This window comes from Vicia villosa, linkage group LG4, assembly GCF_029867415.1.
Source record: "Vicia villosa cultivar HV-30 ecotype Madison, WI linkage group LG4, Vvil1.0, whole genome shotgun sequence".
Lineage (NCBI taxonomy): Eukaryota > Viridiplantae > Streptophyta > Magnoliopsida > Fabales > Fabaceae > Vicia > Vicia villosa.
Genome location: NC_081183.1, coordinates 57,619,490 through 57,643,669, shown reverse-complemented (window position 1 = coordinate 57,643,669; position 24,180 = coordinate 57,619,490). Strand labels below are relative to the sequence as shown.

Here is a 24,180-nt window from a genome sequence, read left to right as displayed (position 1 = left end):
GTAACATGTGTATTGGGTTCTACATATAATTTAAGAAAAATTATTTAGTCTTTTTGTCTCATTTACTCAAGTTAGCACTTAGTGTGTTCTTAATTAATTTAGATCATCTTAGTAGGTACATACTTTTTTTAGATCATCCTTGTACTGCTTTCATGCTTCAATAATCAATTTATGCTTTGTAAATTAGACGCCCCTTTACTTTCTGATTATACTAAATATTGAATCTATATAAATTTTTTTATGTAAAACTTTGATTCTGATATTTTTTAAAATTTGGGCATTAGCCTAACTCAACTCTGTAAGATGTGGAATGCCCAAGCCTTTTAAGCACTATATAGGCCATCATGGGACTAAACTTGCCACCTCACACCCGTCACAATGAAGGTGCTGGAGGATGTGATGGAGGCAGCACAAAGTTTCCACAATTAAGATGGTTAGAGGCAGATTGCAAAATTACAATTAAAGCAGCTTTCCAAAATCCCCTAATGCACAAGTCACTTGGAGCTTGTACTGAGTGGGTGCCCTCAAAACAGAGCAAGGATAGATTTTGATACAATACTAAATTTTGGGATTAGGGCATAACTCAATACCGCCTAAGTGCCTTATAAGTCGATGATTGTCCAAACATTTTAAACATTACTTAGGTCATATATCTAGGTGATGCAGGACTAACACACCCCCTCACATCAAACACAATGAAAGTGCTGTAGACTAGGCTGCAATGAAGGTAACCTAAAGTTGTCACATTAAAGGTGCCTAGTGGTGGACCATACTATAATCAAGGTGAATTCCCAACATCCCCTCACATGCTCAGGCCTATGCACATGGAGCACAGACGATGCATGTGGCCCCACTCTGTAATTAGGATGAACTCTGATATCAATCTAGATATTAGGCTTTGAGCCTAAACCAACCCACAAAACCAACTTGTGAGAGTGAGAACTGCCCAATCCTTACAAACTTATAAGCACTATTCAGTCTATATTTCTAGATGATGCAAGAGTCATGCTACCCCCCGATCTTTAGTCAAGATCACGATCCTGACAACATGTGAGACTAAGCACCCCTCCTCACATCCAACAGTATTAATGTGGTAGGGGCTGCAACATCAGAAATTTAAAGTTTTTGCAATTAAGGTGACTAGGGGCAAATTAGAATTAAGTCAACTTTCCAACAATTACTTGGGCCAAATACACCTATAGTTTTGCTTTATGGCTTACAAGAAGTAAACCTCTTCCGCAGTAGCTCTAAATGGAATATTTAGTTGTAGTTGTGATGGTTACTGGAATTAAATCTGCTAATCAGTTACATTATCAAAGCTAGATGGTACAATGTATATTCAAATCCCCACTTTGAAGAGTTGTATTTGATGGGATGATTTTAAGTTTTTCATTGCTTTCACTTTTATTCGATAAATCAATGGATATTTTATAGTAATATTGTGGAAATAACTTTTTATTTGTCATCTAGATTTACATGTGCAATATCAGTTCTAGGAGATTTCTTGTAATTTGTTCTGTTATTTTGAGTGTAACTTTTCATGATTATACTTCATAGCTGTTTTGTTGCTTACCTTACAGACTGAAGATGAAGATATGATCTATATGTACAATGCTTATTTGCACAGGTTGATTGCGTGCTTCTTGTCTAACCCTCTAGCTAGAGACAAGGTCAGTTAATTTTTTCATCACCTAAATATTGAACAAACTGATTTGGTTTTAATGCATGCCTTTAGTTAGCATTTGGTTTAGGTTGCCAAAATAATATTTTAAATTACTGCATTTAGCTTCTTTTCTCTTCTATTATGTAGCTGTCATTTCTCAAAGTTATTGAATGAGATGATATGATGGGAGGCTTATGTTCTATTTCTAAATTCCATATTTTTTTGCTCGGTTCTTTGTATCTTTATATGTTGGCTGAAATTCAGTTTCTTTTTGTTTTGCTGAATATACATACTATGGAATGGCAAATAGGGTATATTTTTTTAAACCACTTTTTTGGTTTAGAATGCAACAGTAACGATTTTGTACTTTTATATTGTTTTGTTATTAGTTAGGATTAGGATAAGCTGATAAGGATGATATTTCGTAACTTTCCTTGGAAATTATATGGTTGCTGGATATCAAATGCTACTATCAGCTCTTTTTTGTCACTCTTTGATGCACTGGTCACCAAATGTTCGATTCTGGTTTTAAATTTTTAAAAAGACATGCATTATTTTTCTCTTAAGATACTTGATATCTCCACTGCGAATTATTGTGAAACATTCATTTCTATTGGTATTGTAAAATTCAGTTTTCTCAGTTATGCTGGTTCTATTTCAAAGTACTGAAATTACAAGTATTTATCCCAAAATCATTTTGGCTGTAAATTGTTGCGGAAGTTCTATTATTTCTAACACGGAATATATCAGATATCAAAATGTTTTGTACTCTACCTCTGTTTATGTACGTACTTTTTGCAGATAAAAGAATCCAAAGAGAAGGTTATGAGTGTGCTAAGTCCATACCGAGTTGCTGGATCACATGATTTTGCACAGGGCAGTAGCTCAATTTCTCAACAAGGCACTGAAACAGGCTCTTTACAATTTAATTCAATCTTGGACTTTGTGAGCGAAGTTTATCTGGTCAGTTTGACAAAATGCAAAAAGAATACATGCAATCTTTCTAGTCTTATTTAAGCAATGAATACAGGTTTTAAGTGGATCTTAACATTCAAATTGTTGGATTCTTGTGTCAAATATTAACTCTTATTCTATATATTTTTTTTCTATTTTGTGAAAAAACTATGTCAAAAGCAATATGGTTGATAATTTTTCTCCGGCCTTATATTTTTAATTATTGAAATTTCTTTGAAACAATTTGCTTAGCTTAGCTTTAAGGCTTTTGCTTGCAATCATGACCTTGAATTTTGTTGTAAGTTATCAGAAAGAACCAGAGCTTTTGTTGGGAAATGATGTGCTGTGGACATTTGTAAATTTTGCTGGGGAGGACCATACGAATTTTCAAACGCTCGTGGCTTTCTTGAACATGCTGAGCACCTTGGTAAGGAAGTCTCCAATCATCTTAAATTTGATACTGAAATATTGCTCTGTAGTCATTTTTAGATCTTGGGTTTTTGGGACACTCCCCTCCTTTCAGGCTTCTAGTCAAGAAGGTGCTTCAAAGGTTCATGAGTTGCTGCAAGGTAAAGCATTCCGTTCGATTGGCTGGAGCACTTTGTTTGAATGCTTAACAATTTATGATGAGAAATTCAAACAGTCCCTTCAAACTGCTGGAGCAATGTTGCCTGAAATTCAAGAGGGGGATGCAAAAGCACTTGTGGCATACTTAAATGTTCTGAAGAAGGTTTACCTTGACATATTTTATAGTTTCTACTTTTTATTGGATTGTGCTTGTATATCACAACTATGCTTACACTGGTCTTTGCTAAAATAAAATGTGATTCATAATCTGTGAAGGCGTTAAAGAAAGTATTTTGGTCTACCAAACTCACAATTTAGTTCTTGATTTAAGTTGATTCATGGTTTAATCCTTAAATTATTCAATCTTGTTTGATTTTATTCCTTTTGCATATCTGATTGGCAATGCCATGAAACAAGTTTGATCAATTCAAGGTACAAATACATAGTTTGAATTGGGTACTAAATTGAGTTGTGAAATAGGTTAATTTTTAACTCAGTTTTGTTTTGGGTCTGGTGCTGTCTCTGCCACTCTGGAGTCACTCTTTGTTTTACAACCAAAATTATAGCAAAACAAAAAGGAAATTAAAGCAAAAGATTGCAAAGCACAAACACAATGATTAATGGACATATCATTTCTCAATGTCAAAATGATATAAATTGAGAAATGTCTGCAATAGGCTGGTTTTCAGTAATCTAACTTAATGCAAGGTATTGCATTTTGGGAGATAGAATATTTAATCCTGGTAGCATTGTCTTGATATTCATGCTGAGTGTTGATCTTGGACCAAATTGGTCAATCCCTCTACCATATAATCATGAGATTCATTTTGCAGGTCAAAAAGAAAAGTCATGGGATACCATTACATTTATCTTTGTTATATTTAGTTTGCCTTTAATTGGTTTGGGTTATGTTAACTAGAGTACTTCCTTAAACCTGGATAATACAAGTGTCTTCCTTTAAAACTACATGCTAGGTTGTGTTATTCTCTGCCTGATTTACCAGGTTCAGTTATCAGACAAGTTCCACCGGAGGATCCCAAATGTTGGGCTAACTATGAATTGCCTAGATGCATAGTCTTCTGAGTGTAACTAGTTATTTAACCCCAAACTCCAAACTCATTGTGGCCTAAACTGTATTAGTTCTCTTCTACATCACTTTCACTCATTCTAAATCGGCTCATTATTGGAATTTTAATCTTATAGTGTTTAGTTTGACTAAGATGAATTTAAATATAAGGAAGTTTTTCGGTTAAATTAATTTGTTTGCTTGTTGCAATATATTACCTGTTAGAAATTCTTAGTTTAACTTATTTTATGCATAGTCTAATGTTTCATAGTTGTATGAGACTCAGCATTTTTGTTTTGATCAGATTGAATGGAACAATGCATTTTACTGTGTGTTTCTTGTTTATACAGGTTGTTGAAAATGGGAACCCTATAGAAAGGAAAAACTGGTTTCCTGACATTGAACCACTGTTTAAACTCCTTAGTTATGAAAATGTACCTCCTTATCTTAAGGTATGATGGCTGTATCACCATGCTCTTATTGAGAGGAAGAATTATAATGTGATTCTTGATTTTGTTGATAGCTGGAGTTCCAATTGAAATCTTAATGTTCTTTTTAAACAAGGTGTGTTATGTTAATGCAGGGTGCTCTAAGAAATGCAATATCCACATTTATTCACGTCTCTCCAGAGTTGAAGGATAGCATTTGGACCTTTCTTGAGCAATATGATCTGCCAGTAGTGGTTGGGCCCGAAGCCCAGAGCAGTCCATCCATGGGTACTCAGGTTATTTTATTTGTCTTATAAATAAGTCATGTCTTTTCATATAAATTATTTCCGTAAAAACTGTCAAGTCAACTCTTCAGGAGTCTTAAGCTGTTAAATGCAAGCCCAGGAATGATTTATACTTCATATGTCTATTGCTACTCCTCATATGAAAGAGGCTTGGACTTGAATTATTTACTAACTAAATACATACAAAACATAAATTTTGGTGATTCATACTTTTATCATGTAATTAAACTCCTCTTGAATACTTGCAAGTCACAAATAGGCTCTCCTTTAAGTTTAGGTTGTTGGGCTCAAACAATTAGATAGCTTAGAGTTTGTTTAGATATGCTAATTTGTATAAAATGTATATTTGTATAAAGCCTTTAGCTATATTTTTTGTATTGATATCTTTTTCATGTTTTTTTTTGCAGCATTGTACTTGTTTTATTTTTAATTATGAAAACCTAAGAAACTTTGTTACATTGGTAGTTAATGTTTCGTAAGTGATGTTATACACTAATCAACAAACACATGTAACATGATATATTGATACTAAATATTGAACTCATACACTGTCAGTGCAAATATTATGTTACATGATCATTTAATCATAACCGTCAGATCAGATCATTAAAAATGTTTTACTTTAATCGTAATCAATTCTAAAGTCACACTATGAATGATTGGTGATTTGGTGACAATGTAAGACTTTTTACATTGACTGTGACACAACGTATAGAAATTAAACTCGTGTACTAATATTGGCAACTGATCAAAACTTTTAAGGAAAAAAACAGTCTTTATGAAAGAAAAAGGACGAGGAAAAAGTGTTTAAATGATATCTTAATATATATATATATATATATATATATATATATATATATATATATATATATATATATATATATATATATATATATATATATATATATATATATATATTCTGGGATTAAAACCAACAGGAAAGCATGAGTAAATAAAACCAGGTACAACAACCCCAACCACCAAACGGAGGGGATCACAAACCACAAGCAGTAAAAAAGAATATTGTTTAAATTATAGTCTGTAGTACAACCTATAATAAAAAACACTAATAATAAGTGATTTCCTTCTTCATCCTCCTTTTTCTTTCATTGTTGATTTTTCTTTCTTTTAAGCTATCATATCTACTCTTTTCTTTCTCTTGATTCCTGTCTTTGCAATCATGTAAATTCCTTTTCTCTCAATTCTAAGTGAACTTTTAAATATGACAGGTTTATGATATGCAGTTTGAATTAAATGAAATTGAGGCAAGAGAGAGCAATATCCTTCAACTATATCTTTCCTTAATTTGATAAATGCTCTTATTGCGGAAGAAAGAGATTTGACAGATAGAGGGCAAAGGTTCTGTATCTCTTGTCTTTGTTGGAATTTTATTTATTTATTGACTTAAATATGTAGTTCGGTGGGTTTTTGTTTTTAATCCCTATCAGATTTTTTATCATTGTTTTTATTTATCACTGTATCAAAATGGAATCTTTTAGTGCTCTATGTCAATTGAGCATATGTAAGCAACATCATGCTAATGGTGAGTTGTGGTATCTATTTGATAGAACCAGTCTGCTGTCAGAATATTGTCATGTAGTATTAATGGCATGTCATATTGCACCTGAAGCATGTCATTTTCTACTCCTTACAATTGGTGCCTACAAGGTCGCAGAGGGGATGGAAACAGAAAGAGGCAAAACGTACACATGACAATTAAAAAATACAAGTGAGTAACACATCAAAAGCATGAAAACTTACCAGGTCACATTCCGTAACTGGAAATTCAAAAAAGAGTATTGAGAAAACAAATAGCTGAAAACCTGTGATCCGAATCACTTCCTCAGCTTTATTTGTTATTGGACCAAACCCATTTAAAACTAACCTTAATAGAACTTACTTAAGTCGAGGATTAATTGTAGTCCGTTTAAGATATCGGGTCCGATACAATGAAAGAAATTGATAGGGACGAAACAAAAACTCACCTAGATATTGAAGCCTTTATTTTTTGTTGAATGCAGCCTAACATCTAAATAATTGTTTATTATTTTCCAGATTTATTGGTATCTTCAGGTTCATCTACGATCATGTTTTTGGGCCATATCCTCAAAGAGCATATGCAGATCCATGCGAAAAATGGCAGTTGGTTTGTGCCTGCCTTAAACATTTTCACATGTGAGTGGTTCTGTTTCTGTGATTTTAGAAATAACCAATTTTACAACTCTGTTGTGTATGGTGATGTTTTTTTTTTTTTTTTGGAATGATAGATTGTTATATTTTTGCAATGAGAGGCTAACATGATTTTCTATTTAATAGTTTGATTGGTGCATGCCTTTTGTACGGAATGTTGTGTTAGGAGAAGTAGGAAGGAGGCCGGAAAGAATGTTAACATGGCAGCTAGATTTAGACGGATGGATCATTTGTCTTTTTGTTTAATATTATATTGGGTAGTAAAGGCAATGGAGGGGGAATCTTAAGAAATCAGTTATGGTTGTTGTGGATTGATAACAATAGCTCTATGTAGGAGCCTAGCTACGTGGCTGTAGGAGTATCATTCTACTTTAGTTTCTCCATTTCAAATATAATACATCATTATTTCCTGTTTCTGTTGTTAAGTTCTCGCATTGTTATTTTTATGTGATGGGTTCAGGTTCGTATCAATTACAAGTTTCTTATACGAGTTGCTAATATCCTTCACGTTACTTAATGCGCAGGATATTAGCTATGTATGATGTTAAGGAAGAAGACTATGAGGGTGTAGTTGACCAGTCTCGAATTTCAACAACAAAAGAATCATCATCACTTCAGAGACAACTTCCTGTTTTAGAGTTGCTGAAGGTATGTTTTTTTCTTTATGTTCTTGTTCAGGATTACAAGGGATGTTAGCTTGTGTTGTTTGTTATATAAATATGTTTTTCTAGTACTACTATCCTTAATTTGGTATTTCTAAGCTGAGTGTTATAATAGATCTTATGCCATTGTAAGCCGTGTTATAATAGATCTTATGGCATTGTAAGCCTTATGGATCAGTCCTTATGCAATTATGTTTAAGGCGTAATAGCCACTATAAGTAAAACAAATTCATCTTGTTATTATGAGTTTTATTGCGTACAATATCATGTTTCCTAGAATTGCTGGTTAAATTATTTTGATGAATTGTAGTACAGGATCTGATTGTTACTGTTTACCCGCTTCAGGATTTCATGAGTGGAAAGACTGTCTTCCGTAACATCATGAGTATTCTTCTGCCAGGGGTGAATTCCATCATTGCTGAACGCAGTAGTCAAATACATGGACAGTATTTAGAGAATGCGGTGCAGCTTTCTTTGGAAATTATAATACTTGTCCTTGAAAAAGATTTACTTCTTTCTGATTATTGGCGTCCGTTGTACCAGGTATCTGTTTCAGTTACCTGAACGAGAAGTCAACATATTTTTATTCAAGTTATATATTTTAACTTGCTTATTTTATTATCTTGTTATTGATGTGTTCGTGAGCAATCAATTGCCTTTAAATGATTTTAGTATAGTTTTGGGCCAGGGGTGTTTGGGAGTAATAGACTAATGGCATTGCTCTAAAGTTATGACTTCTGAGTCTAGTACAGCATCACGGTTTAACTATATTGTATTATTTAGCATTTAATCACTACTTAATTGTGGTACTTACTGTCCTTATTGATGATCTGCTGCAGCCATTGGATATTATACTCTCGCATGATCACAATCAAATAGTGGCTCTGTTAGAGTATGTCAGATATGATTTTCAGCCAAAAGTTCAGCAATCATCTATCAAAATCATGGGCATTTTAAGGTATTCAATACCTTCACATTTTCTTTTTCAATACCTTTCTCAAGTTAACAATATCATTCTGAGTCTGCAATTGATATATTGTACTTTGCGGGTGCAGCTCTCGTATGGTTGGGCTTGTTCAGCTATTGCTAAAATCTAATGCCTCAAACAGCTTGATAGAAGATTATGCAGCCTGCCTTGAGGCACGGTCAGAAGAGTCTCAGAATATTGAAAATAATAATAATAATAATAATAACAATGATGATCCTGGCATTCTTATTCTGCAAGTTCGTCTTCACCCCTTGCATTTGTTTGTTTTCTCTTTCCTTTTTTTCATCTTAAAATGCTGTTTATATCTACCTTCTGCATGTTGCAGCTTCTTATTGACAACATCAGCAGGCCAGCTCCAAATATCACTCACTTACTACTTAAATTTGATCTAGATACACCTGTAGAGCGGACAGTTTTACAGCCCAAATTTTATTACAGGTATTGTCTATTTTCTGTTTCTATTTTAATATCTTGATTCTAGTAAATATAACTGGGATCTTAAAATGTTATCTGCAGTTGCATGAAGGTTATTCTTGATATTCTGGAGAAGCTTTTGAAGCCAGATGTAAATGCATTACTTCATGAATTTGGTTTTCAGGTCAGCTGTAGTTGATCTGTTGGGTAACATATCTATGATAGTTGTTAAATTTCAGAGCATTCATAACTAAATTCTATTTGGAATATTCTGTTTTTCATTGATTTCATTGGGAATCACCGCAGTATTTAGGAATCTAATCCTGGGCATTGTCTTGGTGCCTATTTGAGGCCATACGGTGCTTTAAGCAACTTGCAAACAAGAGTTGGGTCATCACTTTCAAAGCCCTGAGGTTGTTGCATATAAACTTCTTCCTCAAGGAGTCCGTTGAGGAATGCATTGTTGACAACTAGTTGTTAAAGAGGCCACTTATAGGAGAGAGCAAGAATCAACATAAGCCTTATGGTGATGGGTTTGACCACAAGAGGGGGCGTTTCTTTGAAATAAAACCCTTGGACTTGATGCAACTCCCAGGCAACTAGGAAAATTTTAAACTTGTTGATGGTGCCATCTGAGTTTTCTTTGATTCTATAAACACACTTGGCATCCAGTAGACTTTTTATTTGGAGGCAAGCAAACAAGAGACCATGTTTGGTTATTTTGAACGACATCAAATTCTTCCTTCATTGCAACATGTCACTTAGGGTCAAACAAAGCTTGCTTACCATTCGTTGGTTCAATATGTGTTAGGAAGAGTCTAGGGTGGACACAAGGTAGAACAATGCAAGATTTGGCACAAGTTTTTGTAGGGTGAGTGTTGGCAGACCCAGTTGTTTGTGTGATGGTAGGTTAAGAGGAGTTGGCGTTAGGTTGACTAGTAGCAGTGGATGCAGGAGAAATGGGATCAAGTTGGCTGGATTCAGTTACCATAGGAGAAGATGATGGATTTGCATTTGGTATAGGATTAGATAGAGGTGTGTAAGAGGCCATAGGTGAAATCTTGGAAGTGTTGCTTACAGGGGAAGCTAAAGGAGCAGGTTGAGGTGTGTATATTTGTGAAGTTGGTGTGAAAGTGTGAAGTGGTGATTTAAGTGATGTTGGGGGAATTTACATTGGTGGGATTGAGATGATTGATTGGTAGAGAGGAAAGAGAGCTATCTTTAGTACTGGAGGATAACTTAACTGTAGAGGATGAAAAGAGAATAGGGTAGGGAATTCTAGACACATTAAAAATAACATCTTTAGAGATAAACAGACAACCATTAGGTGATTGGCACTTGTACCCTTTGTGAGAGGTAGATTACCATAGGAATAAACACATGATATCTGAAATCAAATTTGTGAGATTGAATCTTGTATTTTGTACTTTTCCATGCATTTGCACCAGTTTCTAAAAGGAATACGGTTTTTGTTTGATGCAGCTTCTTTATGAGTTGTGCATTGATCCATTTACATCTGCTCCTACAATGGATCTGTTGGCAAATAAAAAGTTTCGATTCTTTGTTAAGGTAAACAAGCTTAAACAATTTTGAGCATCTTTATGTTACTATCCTAGTTTATGGTTGATGTTAATTATCCTGTAGATATTTGTCTGTAATTTTTCCCTTGCTACATAATGCAGCACCTTGATACAATTGGCATTGCTCCGCTTCCTAAACGTAATAATAACCAGCCGCTTCGAATCAGTTCCCTTCATCAGGTATTTTTCTCCTACATCTTTGATACCCATACACTCTTTAAACCACTCTATAAACCAATACCCTATTTAAAGTTGCTGTTAAATTTAAGTAAACCTGTTAATATCCTAGATTGTATAACTTTCTAGATTACTTGTAAATATTCCTAGGCTATACAATTTCCTAGATTAGTTATAATCAATTAAGCATTAATTGAATTTATTGTTATAGCATTATAATTACAAGTTGTGTGATTTGAGTTAGATATCTGTAACTAACATTCCCCCTTAACAAATTAACCACTAACATTTGTCTAAAATAAATACTTCTTGGAGATAGAGGTGGGATATTTGATACTGAATTGGCAAGATCTCCCACTTATATCTTGAACTCTCACCTTCAATCATGAGCAGCAGGAGATCTTCTTAGGGATAGGGAGTAGTCATGGCCATCCCAAAATCTTCTTTTTAATAGGTAGGTTAGGTATATACTCCCTCTGCTCTTGAATTTAAGCAAGAAAAAAAACCCTTCAGAAAGTGGATTAAGTGCATTTAAGTCATGAGTAAGAAGCACCCTCTTTCCAATTTCACCCTTAGTTTTTGCTTTGGAACATGAGAAATGAATGAATTAATTTAGGGGTAAATTTGTAATAGTGACAATAAATGTAATAATTGTAGTCGAGTGTTGCTTTTATTTGAGACCATTATATTTTGCTGATGTTGCTTATATACGAGACCAGAAAGAGTACATTATAATAGTTTTATGTGGGGGTGTGTGTAATTTGTTTTGCTTATAAACTTGAAGTATATACACTGTATAGTGGTGCAGTGGTATTTAAATGTTTTGTAAATCCTAGGTCATTGGTTGAAACCAATGGGACTTATTTTTTGTATTTCTATTTGTTAAGAAATGTGGTTGGGCCTAACTCATCCCTATAAAACCGGTTTTTTGTAGGGTGAGGATTACCCCCACTTATAAACACATGTTCAGGCTATATATTGTCCGATGTGGGACTCTTAACACTATTGTAATTTATTTCACATCTCATAAAAATGAGAGACCGGATTCTATCACGGATACAGGGTACAGAGTAAATCTTAAGCTAACATAAACACCACACCCCCAAATGATTTAATAATATACAACAGAAAATGTGTAATATATATTTTATTCGATGTTGGTCACCTCCATTAATTTAGTCATGCTCATCCACTGAACATGAACCGTTTGGGCTTTTGAAATGTAGATATTACATAGGTCCACAATGAATTCCAAGTATTGTAATTCAACTTTTATTAGAATACTTGGAGTGGCAATATTGAACATTAGATCAATTGGTAGAGAATACTTTAATGCCTATCATGAACCAACTAGCATAGGCAATATTGAACATTAGATCAATTGGTAGAGAATACTTTAATGCCTATCATGAACCAACTAGCCTAAACGCTCAAGCTATTAGACAAAGGCACATGGATTATTTTTATTGTATTTTCTTAATCATGGATTTCAAACTATTATTAACTTCATATATTATTGTTGGGTTTGACATGGGTGTTTTTGTTTCCTCGCTTTCCCTTTCTCAGAGAGCGTGGCTATTAAAACTTTTAGCAGTTGAGCTACATGCTGGTGATATTGGTAGCTCCAATCATAGAGACACTTGTCAGACAATCCTTTCTAACCTTTTTGGACAAGGGACCACTGGAGTTGATGGAGACCAGGCCTTATATCCATTTTCACTGCAAGACAATTCTGGAAATGCTGATTTTAGAAATGTTAGTAAGAGTAAGGTACTGACAGTCATTAATTGCTTCCTGGTTCCTTTGCAATTGTGGTCTTCTTAGTTCTTACACATGCATATATTGTACTTCAATTTGTTTAGTATAAGTTAAATGCACTGCCATTAATTAAGAAGAATTGAGCTGATAAAATTACTAGCAAATATCTGCTTGCTTTAACTAATAGAAAATCCATGGTTAAATTGATAACCAATCTATAAACTTCATTTTCTAGGGGCAGGGGCAGACCGCAGTTAAGGCGGAAATTCCAACAATACTACATTATTTTGAAATATTTGTTTGTTGCCATAATATTTAAATTAAATTTCTAACTTGGGCTACATCAGTATACTACACATGGATGCTTTACTTATTTATTATTAAGTTTTTTTTGCAAGGAATGCAATATATAAGACCTTAATTAGAAGATATGCTGTTCCTTAAATATAAGTCCATCTACAAATTTCTAGTTGCATTTATTACTCTTTTTCCGAGTATATCCCTTACTTATACTACCAATTTGCATTGTAACCTCTACTGTAACATTAGTTGTGAGAGAAATTATGAGGGTCGAATGATGAATAAGTGGGTGGGCGGGTCAAAGTGAAATGTACACATCTTGGTAGAGCCAACATTGTGTCGACTTATTGAACAAATCCAAGGGTTGGCACTATGGTGCATACTTTTTATATACAAAATAATTAGTTTCCCACTTATTTTTTTCTCTCAAAATTTTAAACTAGGAAGCAGAGTTATCGATAGCAGCCGCTATCGGCCTGGAGCTCTGCTATTTGATGTTTAGCGGGTAACAGGAACAGGGCGCTTCCCAGCTTGAGCGAGTTTGAACTGTTTTGAACGCCAAAACTCAGATTTACCTTTAAAATAAATAATCTGGTTTGGTTATATATCTGTTTTTCATTACCTATGTTTTTTGTAAGTAATAGTCACTTAATAACTCTATTTCTCTTCTTTGTTTGGATTACATTAAGTATATGTTTAATAGATAATTCATATAATTAGTCTAAAAAATAGTCAAATAGCGGTTATCCCGCTATTTCATTTTTGGGGTCGGACGCTCCGCTCTGCTATCCGGGATTAGTAACTCTGCTAGGAAGTGGAGATAAGATATGGAAGCATCAATTTTCATACCAGTAAAACTGAGTTCATCGAATTTGAGTTATATAGGAGGTGCATAATTCTAGTATACAAGTGATTATATTCTCTTAATCAGTTTTTCAATTTAAACTCAGGTATTGGAATTGCTTGAAATCATCCAGTTTAGATGTCCAGATCCTACTAATAAGCCGTCGAGTACTATGGCTGGTATGAAGTATGACTTGATGGTGAGATGCTAACCTTGTAACTCGTCGCTCATGCGCACACACACCCTCACGCACACGCGGTAGTTATGGAAAATGATTTCTGGTTACTATTTTAGTCATCTATAACCTTAATCATTTTTTTGCTTGCTTTTGGTTGGATGTTTTTTTAGGCAGAAGACATATTGGAAAATCCAGGAAATTCTGGAAAGGGCGGTGTCTACTATTATTCTGAGAGAGGTGACCGACTGATTGACCTTGCTTCCTTCCATGACAAACTTTGGCAGGTCAGTTCACTTACTAGTATTGATGATTCAGTATTCTCTACTACTGGAATTGTAGTCTTACAATAGAATTATATTAGGAACACACTCTGTCAGAATATGGTAATCATGAAGAAGAGAGAAGAGAGAGAGGGATGGCAATTTGACCCATACCCTATTGGTACCCGCAAAAAATGCCCACAATGGGTAGGGTAAAAGTCCGCAAAATGGGTACGGATATGGACACGGGTAATTATCCATTAAAATAAGCGGGTATGGGTGCGGGTACGAGTATCTTACTACCCAACCCGTCCCATACCCACACTACATATTTATATAATGTCTGTTAAGAAGTGTGGTTGGGCCTAACTCAACCCTACAAAACCGGCTTGTAGGGTGAGGATTGCCCCCACTTATAAGGACATGTTCATGCCATATATTGTCCGATGTGGGACTCTTAACACACCCCCTCACGCCCAGGACTAGACAACTGGAGCGTGGAAATAAATGGTGGGTGGCCCGATAGCGGAAACCATAGAAGGTGTGGGACTCTTAACAATGTCATTTATATTACTCCCTCCGTCTCATAATAAGTGTCTCATTTGCATTTTTTCCTTGTCTCAAATTAATTGTCCATTTACAATTCCAATGCATCAATCATTATTATTTTTCCACTATTATACCCCTATTTATTAACTTTCACGTTATTCAACTACTATTAATAGGGGTATTCTAGTAAATGACATTAACTTTTTTACTAAAACCAACACATCCAATCATTTTCTTAAAAACCGCGCATTGCTCAAATAGGACATTTATTATGAGACGGAGGGAGTATTATATAAAAATGCATGTTTATCAATTTTTAAAAAATATATTGCTATTAAACTATTACATATTTTAACAAAAGTGTTTATTTATTTCTTAACTTAACAATAATATCCATAATTTTTTTTAGTATTATTAAAAAATTTAAAATTATATGATATTTTGTAATTAATCGATTTAATTTTACTACAAACGCGGGTAAACGGGTACGGGTATTGAGGTACCCATAGGGTACGGGTATGTGTATGAATATTGGTGCCCACACGGGTATGGGCTCGGGTACTGGGGTTTTTTCAAACTGCGGGTATGAGGATAGGTACTATAGTACCCTGCCCAAACTCTGCCTATTGCCATCCCTCGAGAGAGAGTTAGTTAGAAACTAAATCGTGTAATTGTTATTGAATTCAGTTTTCTGTTACACATATTTATAGTTGGAAGCCTTGACAGAATTCCTAACAGAATTCTTACTTGATGGGGAAGGGGAGAGAGTTGGGCCTAACTACCTCTGTTATTGACTTTTTTTTTTTCTGCGAAAAATGTCTGGCTCCACCTCCACGTGCTTTGTTCTAAAATGAAGCATAGGGTTGTGAGAGAGGGAAACAACACTGAGGTTTGAGGTTGTCACATAGGATCCTTGGCACTTGGTCTGTGACCCTGAGTTCATGCAGCAAGCACTGAAGCCATAGAATTGCTGCAGTGGCTTGGGCTAAGCTTCCATACTCTGCCTCAGTACTGGACCTAATCACCCGTCTCTGTTTCTTAGCCCTCCAAGAGACCAAATTAGGACCAAGAAAGATGCATGACCCTGATGTGGACCTTCTGTCATCTGGGTCAGAGGCCCAGTCAGCATCACAATAGCCTGTGATGGTGATATGAGTGGTGTTATCAGCTGAGACAAGGTGTAGTCCATGATTGAGGGTCCCTTCTAGATACCTTAGGATTCTCTTGACTGCTTTCCAGTGATCTTCAAGAGGATTGGACAGAAATTGGCACACTTTATTCACTGCAAAAGAGATTTCAGGTCTGGTGATTGTTGCATATTGGAGGGCACAAACAAGGGATCTGAACATAGTAGGATCACTGACATTTGCTGAGCCAATTTTGGACAGCTTAGTGCTAGAGGCCATGGAAACTCCTTTAGCATTTGACATTTGAGCTTTGCTTAGAAGATCCTTGATATATTTGCTTTGAGAGAGAAGAACCATTTGATAGATGAAGAACCTCTATGCCTAAGAAATAGTCAAGTTGACCTCAGTCTTCGAGAAAAAAAGAGAGGTTGAGCTTGGTGATTAACTGTTGGATAAAAATATTTGATGTGCCTGTGATGATTATATCATCCACATACACTAGCATAAGGGTGCATTGTGTAGGAGTGTGCAGCATGAACAATGATGGATCACACTTGCTGACAGTAAAGTGAAGAGAAAGCCGGGCACCTTTTAACCTGTCAAACCACAGTAAAGTGAAGAGAAAGTAGGGCACCTTTAAACCTGTCAAACCAACTTTTCTGTTTGCAAATCTCGTTCAGCAACAGATAGGAGTCGCTCAGGAATCTGAGGTGTAATTACAAACTTCACCATTTTTGTTCCTCGAAGAACTCCCTCAACCTGCTATTTCCATTGACAGTATTCATCAAGCTTAACAGAGATTTTTTGTTTAAATATAGTGTTTGGTAATGGCTTGCGACGAAGAAGACGAAGCCATGGAAGGATCACTCAATTCACGCAGGTGGATTCAGAAAAGACTCTATGCTACCATGTTAGAATATGGTAATCATGAAGAAGATGAGAGAAGAGAGAGAGAGAGTTAGTTAGAAACTGAATTGTGTAATTGTTATTAAATTCAGTTTTCTGTTGCACATATTTATAGTTGGAAGCCCTAATAGAATTCTTACTTAATGGGGAAGGGAGGGAATTGGGCCAAGCCAAATTCCCATGACAAAGGGATCCGGCTCATAATCCTAATACACTCTAACACACTTTTCAACATCTATTTTGATTGGTTAGAATTAAGTCCCACCCAGTTTAAATGGGACCCATATGAATTTAAATCAATAAAAGAGAATGTGTTGCTAGCAGTCCTTTACATTACTAATTTCCTTTTGAGTTAATATATTTATAATTTTTAAGCTTTTTTGCTTCAGAAATTTAATTCTGCATATCTTCAGGTGAGTAATCTTGGTAATGAAGTTGAGCTAAATGATGTAAGAGAGACAATTCAACAGTTGCTGAGATGGGGATGGAAACACAATAAAAATCTTGAGGAGCAAGCTTCACAACTGCATATGTTGTCTGCCTGGTCTCAGATTGTTGAGGTGCAATTCTTTCTTTCAATCTACTGATTTTTTTTTGTTGACAAAATACTTATGTTTTATGACTTGAATTCTCTAAACTGTGTTGATTTTGAAAGGTGTCTGCATCTAGAAGATTAGCAATGCTTGAAGATCGATCTGAAATTCTCTTTCAGTGAGTTACTGTACTGTCTTAGTGAAAATAAAATGAGTTACAACTTGTCTCGTGTCTCTTCTGTTTATTTTTGGGTTTGTTGTAACTGTTACATAATTCTTGGCATGGTCAGGATCCTCGATTCCTCTCTCACTGCATCTGCTTCTCCAGACTGTTCGCTGAGGATGGCGTTCATATTATCTCAGGTAAATATTTAAATATATGATTAAATGATTTATGATGTGGAAATGTTGATGAAGTCTTCAAGTATCCAATTTGTCATTTTAGAACTCAAGGATTTGGGTATTGACTAAATCCCAAAACTATGGGGATATTAGTTATAAACTTTGAACAATTTGGAGAATGTTTGTTTCCTTTATTATTTTTAGGTAATGATCTGATTGTTAGCCAAAGATTAGGTGTTTATTCCTTTTTAATTTTTCAATTTCTGCTATGCAGTTAGCCCTTTTGATCAGAGGTGGTGAAACGGGTCGGGTATGGCAGTCCGACCTGTTTAACCCTCTATTTTAGGCCGGGTGAATTGAAATTTTAAACTTTACCGCTCAAGTTGGCTTGCTGCATTTAACCCGCTGAAATAAACGGGGTGGATTGACCCATTCAAGGTCAATCAGAAAAGCTATTTTTAAAAAAAAAATATAAGGGTCTATCTCTTTTGTTTTATATTACATCCCATTAACCCAATAAACAGGTCAGGTTTAGGGATTTGTTTTTAGATGACATTCTTTTCTGTTGCTGCGTTTAACTACAATGAGTTGTACTTTTTTATAATTTAAGTAAATTCATTCTGTTACTGCGTGTGGACCTTATTCTTGCTAATATTGGTGATGATTAAGCATGAATGATGGTTTCACTCAAACATTTGTTCTTGAAAGATCCAACCCCCAGCCAACATTCAAGATAGTAGTGGTCACTGTTTCTTAGCGTTTTTGGGTGTTCTTTAAACCTTAATTTATAGCTATCCTCAAATGCATTATTATTTTATGTTGCCATTTTCATGAGTGAGAATGACAATTTTTTTTTATTGGTGGGACAACCTGCCGAGGGGCTAGATGGGATTTTCGACCCACCTACCTAAGTTGGCTCACCCATCCTGCTTTAGAAGGATTGATGGTGGGGCAAGCCAAAACAAGGTGGGTTTGCCTGTTTTGTCCGAGCCACTTCTGCTGTATATATTGTAATAATTTATTATGAATTGATAGATCAGAATTATTCCTGTAATTCTTTGTTATTTGTAGTTTTTTCTTTTTTGCAAGTTATTCTGTTTTATATTTACTATTTCCAGTTATGATTTAACTATCCATACATGGAGTGTCCCTCAGGTAGCACTGACGTGCATGGCTAAGCTGCGAGATGAAAGGTTTATGTTTCCGGGAAGTCTAAGTTCTGACAGTATAACATGCCTTGATCTCATTGTGGTTAAACAATTATCAAATGGTGCTTGCTTGACCATATTGTTTAAGCTTATCATGGCAATTCTTAGAAACGAATCATCAGAAGCTCTTAGGAGACGGTATGTTACACGCTCTGTAATTGACTCTGATTGCGAGGCTGTGTATTGTTTTGCTGGCAATCTTACTTTTGCATGTCCTTTGTACAGCCAATATGCATTGCTTCTTAGCTATTTCCAGTATTGTTTGAATGTTGTTGATCCTGATGTTCCAACCTCAGTTCTTCAGTTCTTGCTGCTTAGTGAACAAGATAACGAATATATTGATCTCCCAAAGGTATAGTTTCTTAAACATTTGCAAATAACCTACAATATTTTATCTGGTGACATTAACTCTATTTTTGTATTTTTCTCTACAACCCCCAGATTGACAAAGAACAGGCAGAACTGGCTCGTGCAAATTTTTCTACTTTGAGGAAAGAGGCTCAGAGCATATTGGATTTGGTTATTTGCAAACTCTTACTATGGGTTTTACGTGCATTACTTATTAGCATGTAGTATTTTATGTGCTTATGCTTATGCCTAATATGGGATATTAATCGTTGTTTTAGTTTTCAACTATTTATTTTGAGAGGAGCGTGTTTTATTTACATGCATATGATCTTGATTTAATTGACATAAATATAAGTGGGATGTTTTAGTTTGCTGTGTGGTGAAGTGGCTTGGTTTGTTGTGGGTTAATAGTCTAATTCTCACGTTAGGCTAGCCAAAAATTAAAGTCTTCATTAAATACCTTATCCACGAGATGTTATGGTCTTGTTTCCAGGTGCTATACATGTTATTGTTGGGTTTGTTTTTCACTAATTATCAGATTCATTTTAATACATTTATTTATATACTTTATGAATATCGGTATGCCAATTAATTATAGTTTTACATAATTTGAAATGGCAGGTCATAAAGGATGCAACTCATGGCAGTGAACCTGGAAAAACAATATCACTCTACGTTCTTGATGCGTTGATTTGTATAGATCATGAGCGATATTTCTTGAGCCAACTTCAAAGCAGGGGATTTTTAAGGTCTTGCCTTACTGCCATAAGCAATATTTCCAATCAGGTTTTTGTTCTCTCCACCACAAACAATTCCTTCTATTATGAAATTACCTTATCTTTTTTTTTTTTGTTTCACATTTGCGGATAGTTTGTAATGGTATACAATATATTTGCCATATCATATAATCATTTATGTTTCTTTCGGTTGATGGTGCTATCACTTGAAATGGATAGTGAAGATGAAGAGGAATGCCCGCATGTATTTCTCTTTATTCTAAAGCTTTAGAAATTGATAACAAAGATATAAGATCTATCAAATTTGTCGTGATTGAGGAGTTACAAGGAAATAGAAACTGAAATAAAAACTGTATAAATTACATGTTCTGATTACAGTAATTATAGAGATAAGTTAGTTATAATATTGGATATATCAAATAGTCTAACTGTGTTAATTTTGACAATATTTCCCTCCACAACCTAGTGAAAGGATATATCCTACCCGTCAGCTTGTGATCTTTACTACCTTGCTTTCCCAACCACCAGTGTTAATTTTCATTTAGAGGAATACTTTTCATCTTCACTGCCCTTGAATGGTTAAATCTTCTCGTCATCGGCTTCCTCTTCCTTCATCTGCACACTCAAAGCCCGCATAGAAAATTCAATCAATCGTTCAGGGTTGCATAATTTTCAATGTTAACATAAGCTTTTTGCTCCTTTAACTACAATGTGATCGTTCTTATGAGCACTTTTTATATGGCCTATCCACTCATCAAATTTTCCACTCTTTCTCTTCATCAAATGTTTCATCCCCCCATGAGGGCCAACATGAAGGAATTGGGCACAATCTTAGAAGTGTTCTGCATATTGTTCTCACTTCTCATCTTTGTTGTTCGTCTTTCCTGCAAAAGAATAAGACCTCACAATACCCGTGTTTCATTCGTATTGATTCACTCAAGTTTTGCTTGTACACTTATAATTTACCTTTTCCTGCTTGAATGTTACATTGTTATCAAATTGTTGCGCCGTGGCCGCTATGGTAGATATACATGACGGTTTTTGGGCTCGCCAAAATGGTAATATTGGTCGATATTGTGCATTTTTCCGCCATAATCTGCTACAGTGGTGCTGCAAAGCGGCATGTATGGCAGAATTTTGGCTCTCCGCCATGGACTGCCATCCACCATCAACAACACTGATGTTGTAACATCTTGCCTTTTACAATTCCTTAATTCTCACTTAGGTTTTAATAAACTAATCAAAATCCAAAGGCTTTGTCATACCCAAATATGTATGTAACCAATAAAATTTAATAGGGCACTAAAATCAAGATACAATGATTGAAATTCTGACTATTTTAATGCACTATTTGGTCTTTTATCTTTTTATCTTCTTGGTTCTTTTTTTATTGATAGTTCTTTAGATGATTTTTTGTACTTATGATGAACATGAATTAATGGTAAAAAACATGATAAGAATCAGAGCTCTAATACAAAATGATACGAACCCTGTTCAGAATGGATGAGAACCTGACCAAAATACTATTCCCACTTCTTACTTAAAATGAAATAGTTGAGAAACACAACGGTCATCCTGTTATTGCCGCCTATCCTGCTATAGTGTTTCAAGATTGTGCTAGCACGCAGTAAGTCCATCTCCTCCAATTGTTTCAAGATTGTGCTAGCAAGCAGTAAGTCCATCTCCTCCAATTGTTTCAAGATTCCTAGCCCGTAATTCACCTTACAACGCACTGCATATTGTCATGGGTCTTTGATAGTGTTGGGTTTGAAGGGATGGATTTAGTCCGACATTGCTTAGAATGAAATAGTTGAGAAACACTACGGTCACCCTGTTATTGCCGCCTATCCTGCTAGTGTTGCAAGTCGGGTTTTGTAGGGATGAGTTAGGCCCAACCCCACATTCTAAGAGCCGCCAATAGCACTTTCGTAGCGGCGCAATAGCAGTGCCATCCCAGTTTAATGGCTGTTATTTCTCAAATTGGGGAAAAATCGTAAGTACTAACATTTTGAAACATAATTTTTAATTTTTTTAAGGGTATGTTGGTCTTTCCCACCTTTTATATTGGTCAAATATTTAACCCCATGTGTTATGCCTCTTAAGTTCCACCTTTTTTTCCTTTTTCTGCATCGTTCTCCCTTGCCTTCTCCCCTGCGATGTTTTCCACTGTGTCTTTTGCATTCTTTGTCGTTTTCATCAGTTTTTTCACCGTTCTCTTCTGCTTCTTCATCGTTTGCCTCTGCCCTGCTGTTCTCTTTTGAATTTTTGTTTTGCTTCACCTCTTCTCCTTGGTCGGTTTCATTCCTACAGCCTCTATTATGTTTGCCTTGCCTTGTTCCTCTTTTGATAACCATGGCGTCGTCATCCTCTGTCATTGCAAGAGTAACACCAATCTCCAACAATGAAGGTTATTTCAAATCTATTGACAATTTTGATATTGGGTGGTAGTGAAATTCTTATAAAAACCAGAGCAAGAATACAATTGTTTGTGATTTTTGTGAGCACCATTCAACATGAGGAATATCAAGAGCTAAGAAGCATCAATTGGTGATAAGGGAAGAAGTAAAATTTTGCAGGAATATACCAGATGATATTTAACAAATACGTCAAGTTATGAAAAAGCGAGACTCTACTGATGCGTAATTGTCTGTGGCTAATGTCAATGAGGAAGATGATGTTGTGCAGGAATACTTTTATAATTTGATTTTGATGGGAACTCATTTTGATGGGATATGTATGCTGTTGCAATTTCTATTTTTTTAGTATTTATTTATGCTGTTGGAATTTATGTTTTACTATGTACATTGTTTTTTAGTCTTCACAATAGCGGTCATATGGCTATGCCGCTCTATCATTTTAGTTGTTCGGCATTTCGCTCTGCTATTCGAGATTAACAACCTAACACTCTCTTAATGGGTAAAAATCAATGTAGATCCCATACTTTAGAAATGGGTCTCAGTATGTTCATGTTTATGTTTGTTTTCGTTAAAACTTTTATCTCATGTATATGACGCAGATTTAATTTATTTGTTTGATTACAGGATGGTGGTCTTTCACTGGACTCTTTGCAGAGAGCTTGTACCTTTGAGGCTGAACTTGCTGTACTACTAAGAATTAGTCACAAATATGGAAAATCTGGAGCACAGGTTCTATTTACCATGGGCATATTAGAGCATCTTTCATCAGGCAGGTCAACCAATTCACAGGTGACTGATTATATTCCTTTAGACTGCCACGTTTAATTTTCATTTCACCTAACCTCTACTAAAGCTTAAGAATTACAGGGAAGATTAAGGTGGGTTGATACACGAATTAGAAGAGATATGGCTGTGGATGTTGATAGACAACGGATGATGATAACTCCGGTCTTGAGATTAGTCTTTTCATTAACTTCCTTGGTTGATACATCAGATTTTATGGAGGTTGGCTTGTGCTCCTTTTTCAATATTTCAATTATAGTATCTTATATGAAATTTTCTTCCTCTCTGGATAGAATTTTATTGGTTTATGGTTATTTAAACTGTGATGTAATTCTACTGTGGATTAGTATTTAGAGTAGACACCTTATTGGTTTTCTGGTTATTTCGCCTCTGATGTAATTCTATTATACGACACATGTTTTAGTATGATGGTAAACTCTTTTGAGGTTGCTACTCTGGCTATACAGCATTCACATGTCCCCTAGACTTTAAAATTAAAAGTGAAAGACCTTATTTCCGAATAGAATTACTTCTCATTGATAATTACATGTTTCTTGGGTTGTTGTCTACTTTGTTTGGGTTGTTTTTGTTCCAACATCCTGTTTCAATCTTTAATTGACCTCATGCTATTGCGTGAACATTGTTTCATTGATGAATATTGTGTACATGTTTCTGTTTTCTTTTTTAAAATACAGATGAAAAATAAAATTGTTCGGGAGGTGATTGATTTTGTCAAAGGGCATCAATCACTCTTTGATCAAATCCTCCGTTTAGAAATTGCTGAAGCCGATGAGTTAAGAATGGAGCAGATCAATCTTGTTGTTGGTATTCTAAGCAAGGTATTGTATAGTTCAGTCATTTCTCTGTTTTTTAAAATACTTAGATGCTTCTACAAG

The 24,180-nt window shown here is 35.1% G+C and overlaps 1 pseudogene; it reads left to right on the top strand.

The window, feature by feature from the left end:
- Nucleotides 1–24,180, top strand: part of LOC131594837 (nuclear pore complex protein NUP205-like) — a 34,425-nt pseudogene that overhangs the window by 5,325 nt on the left and 4,920 nt on the right.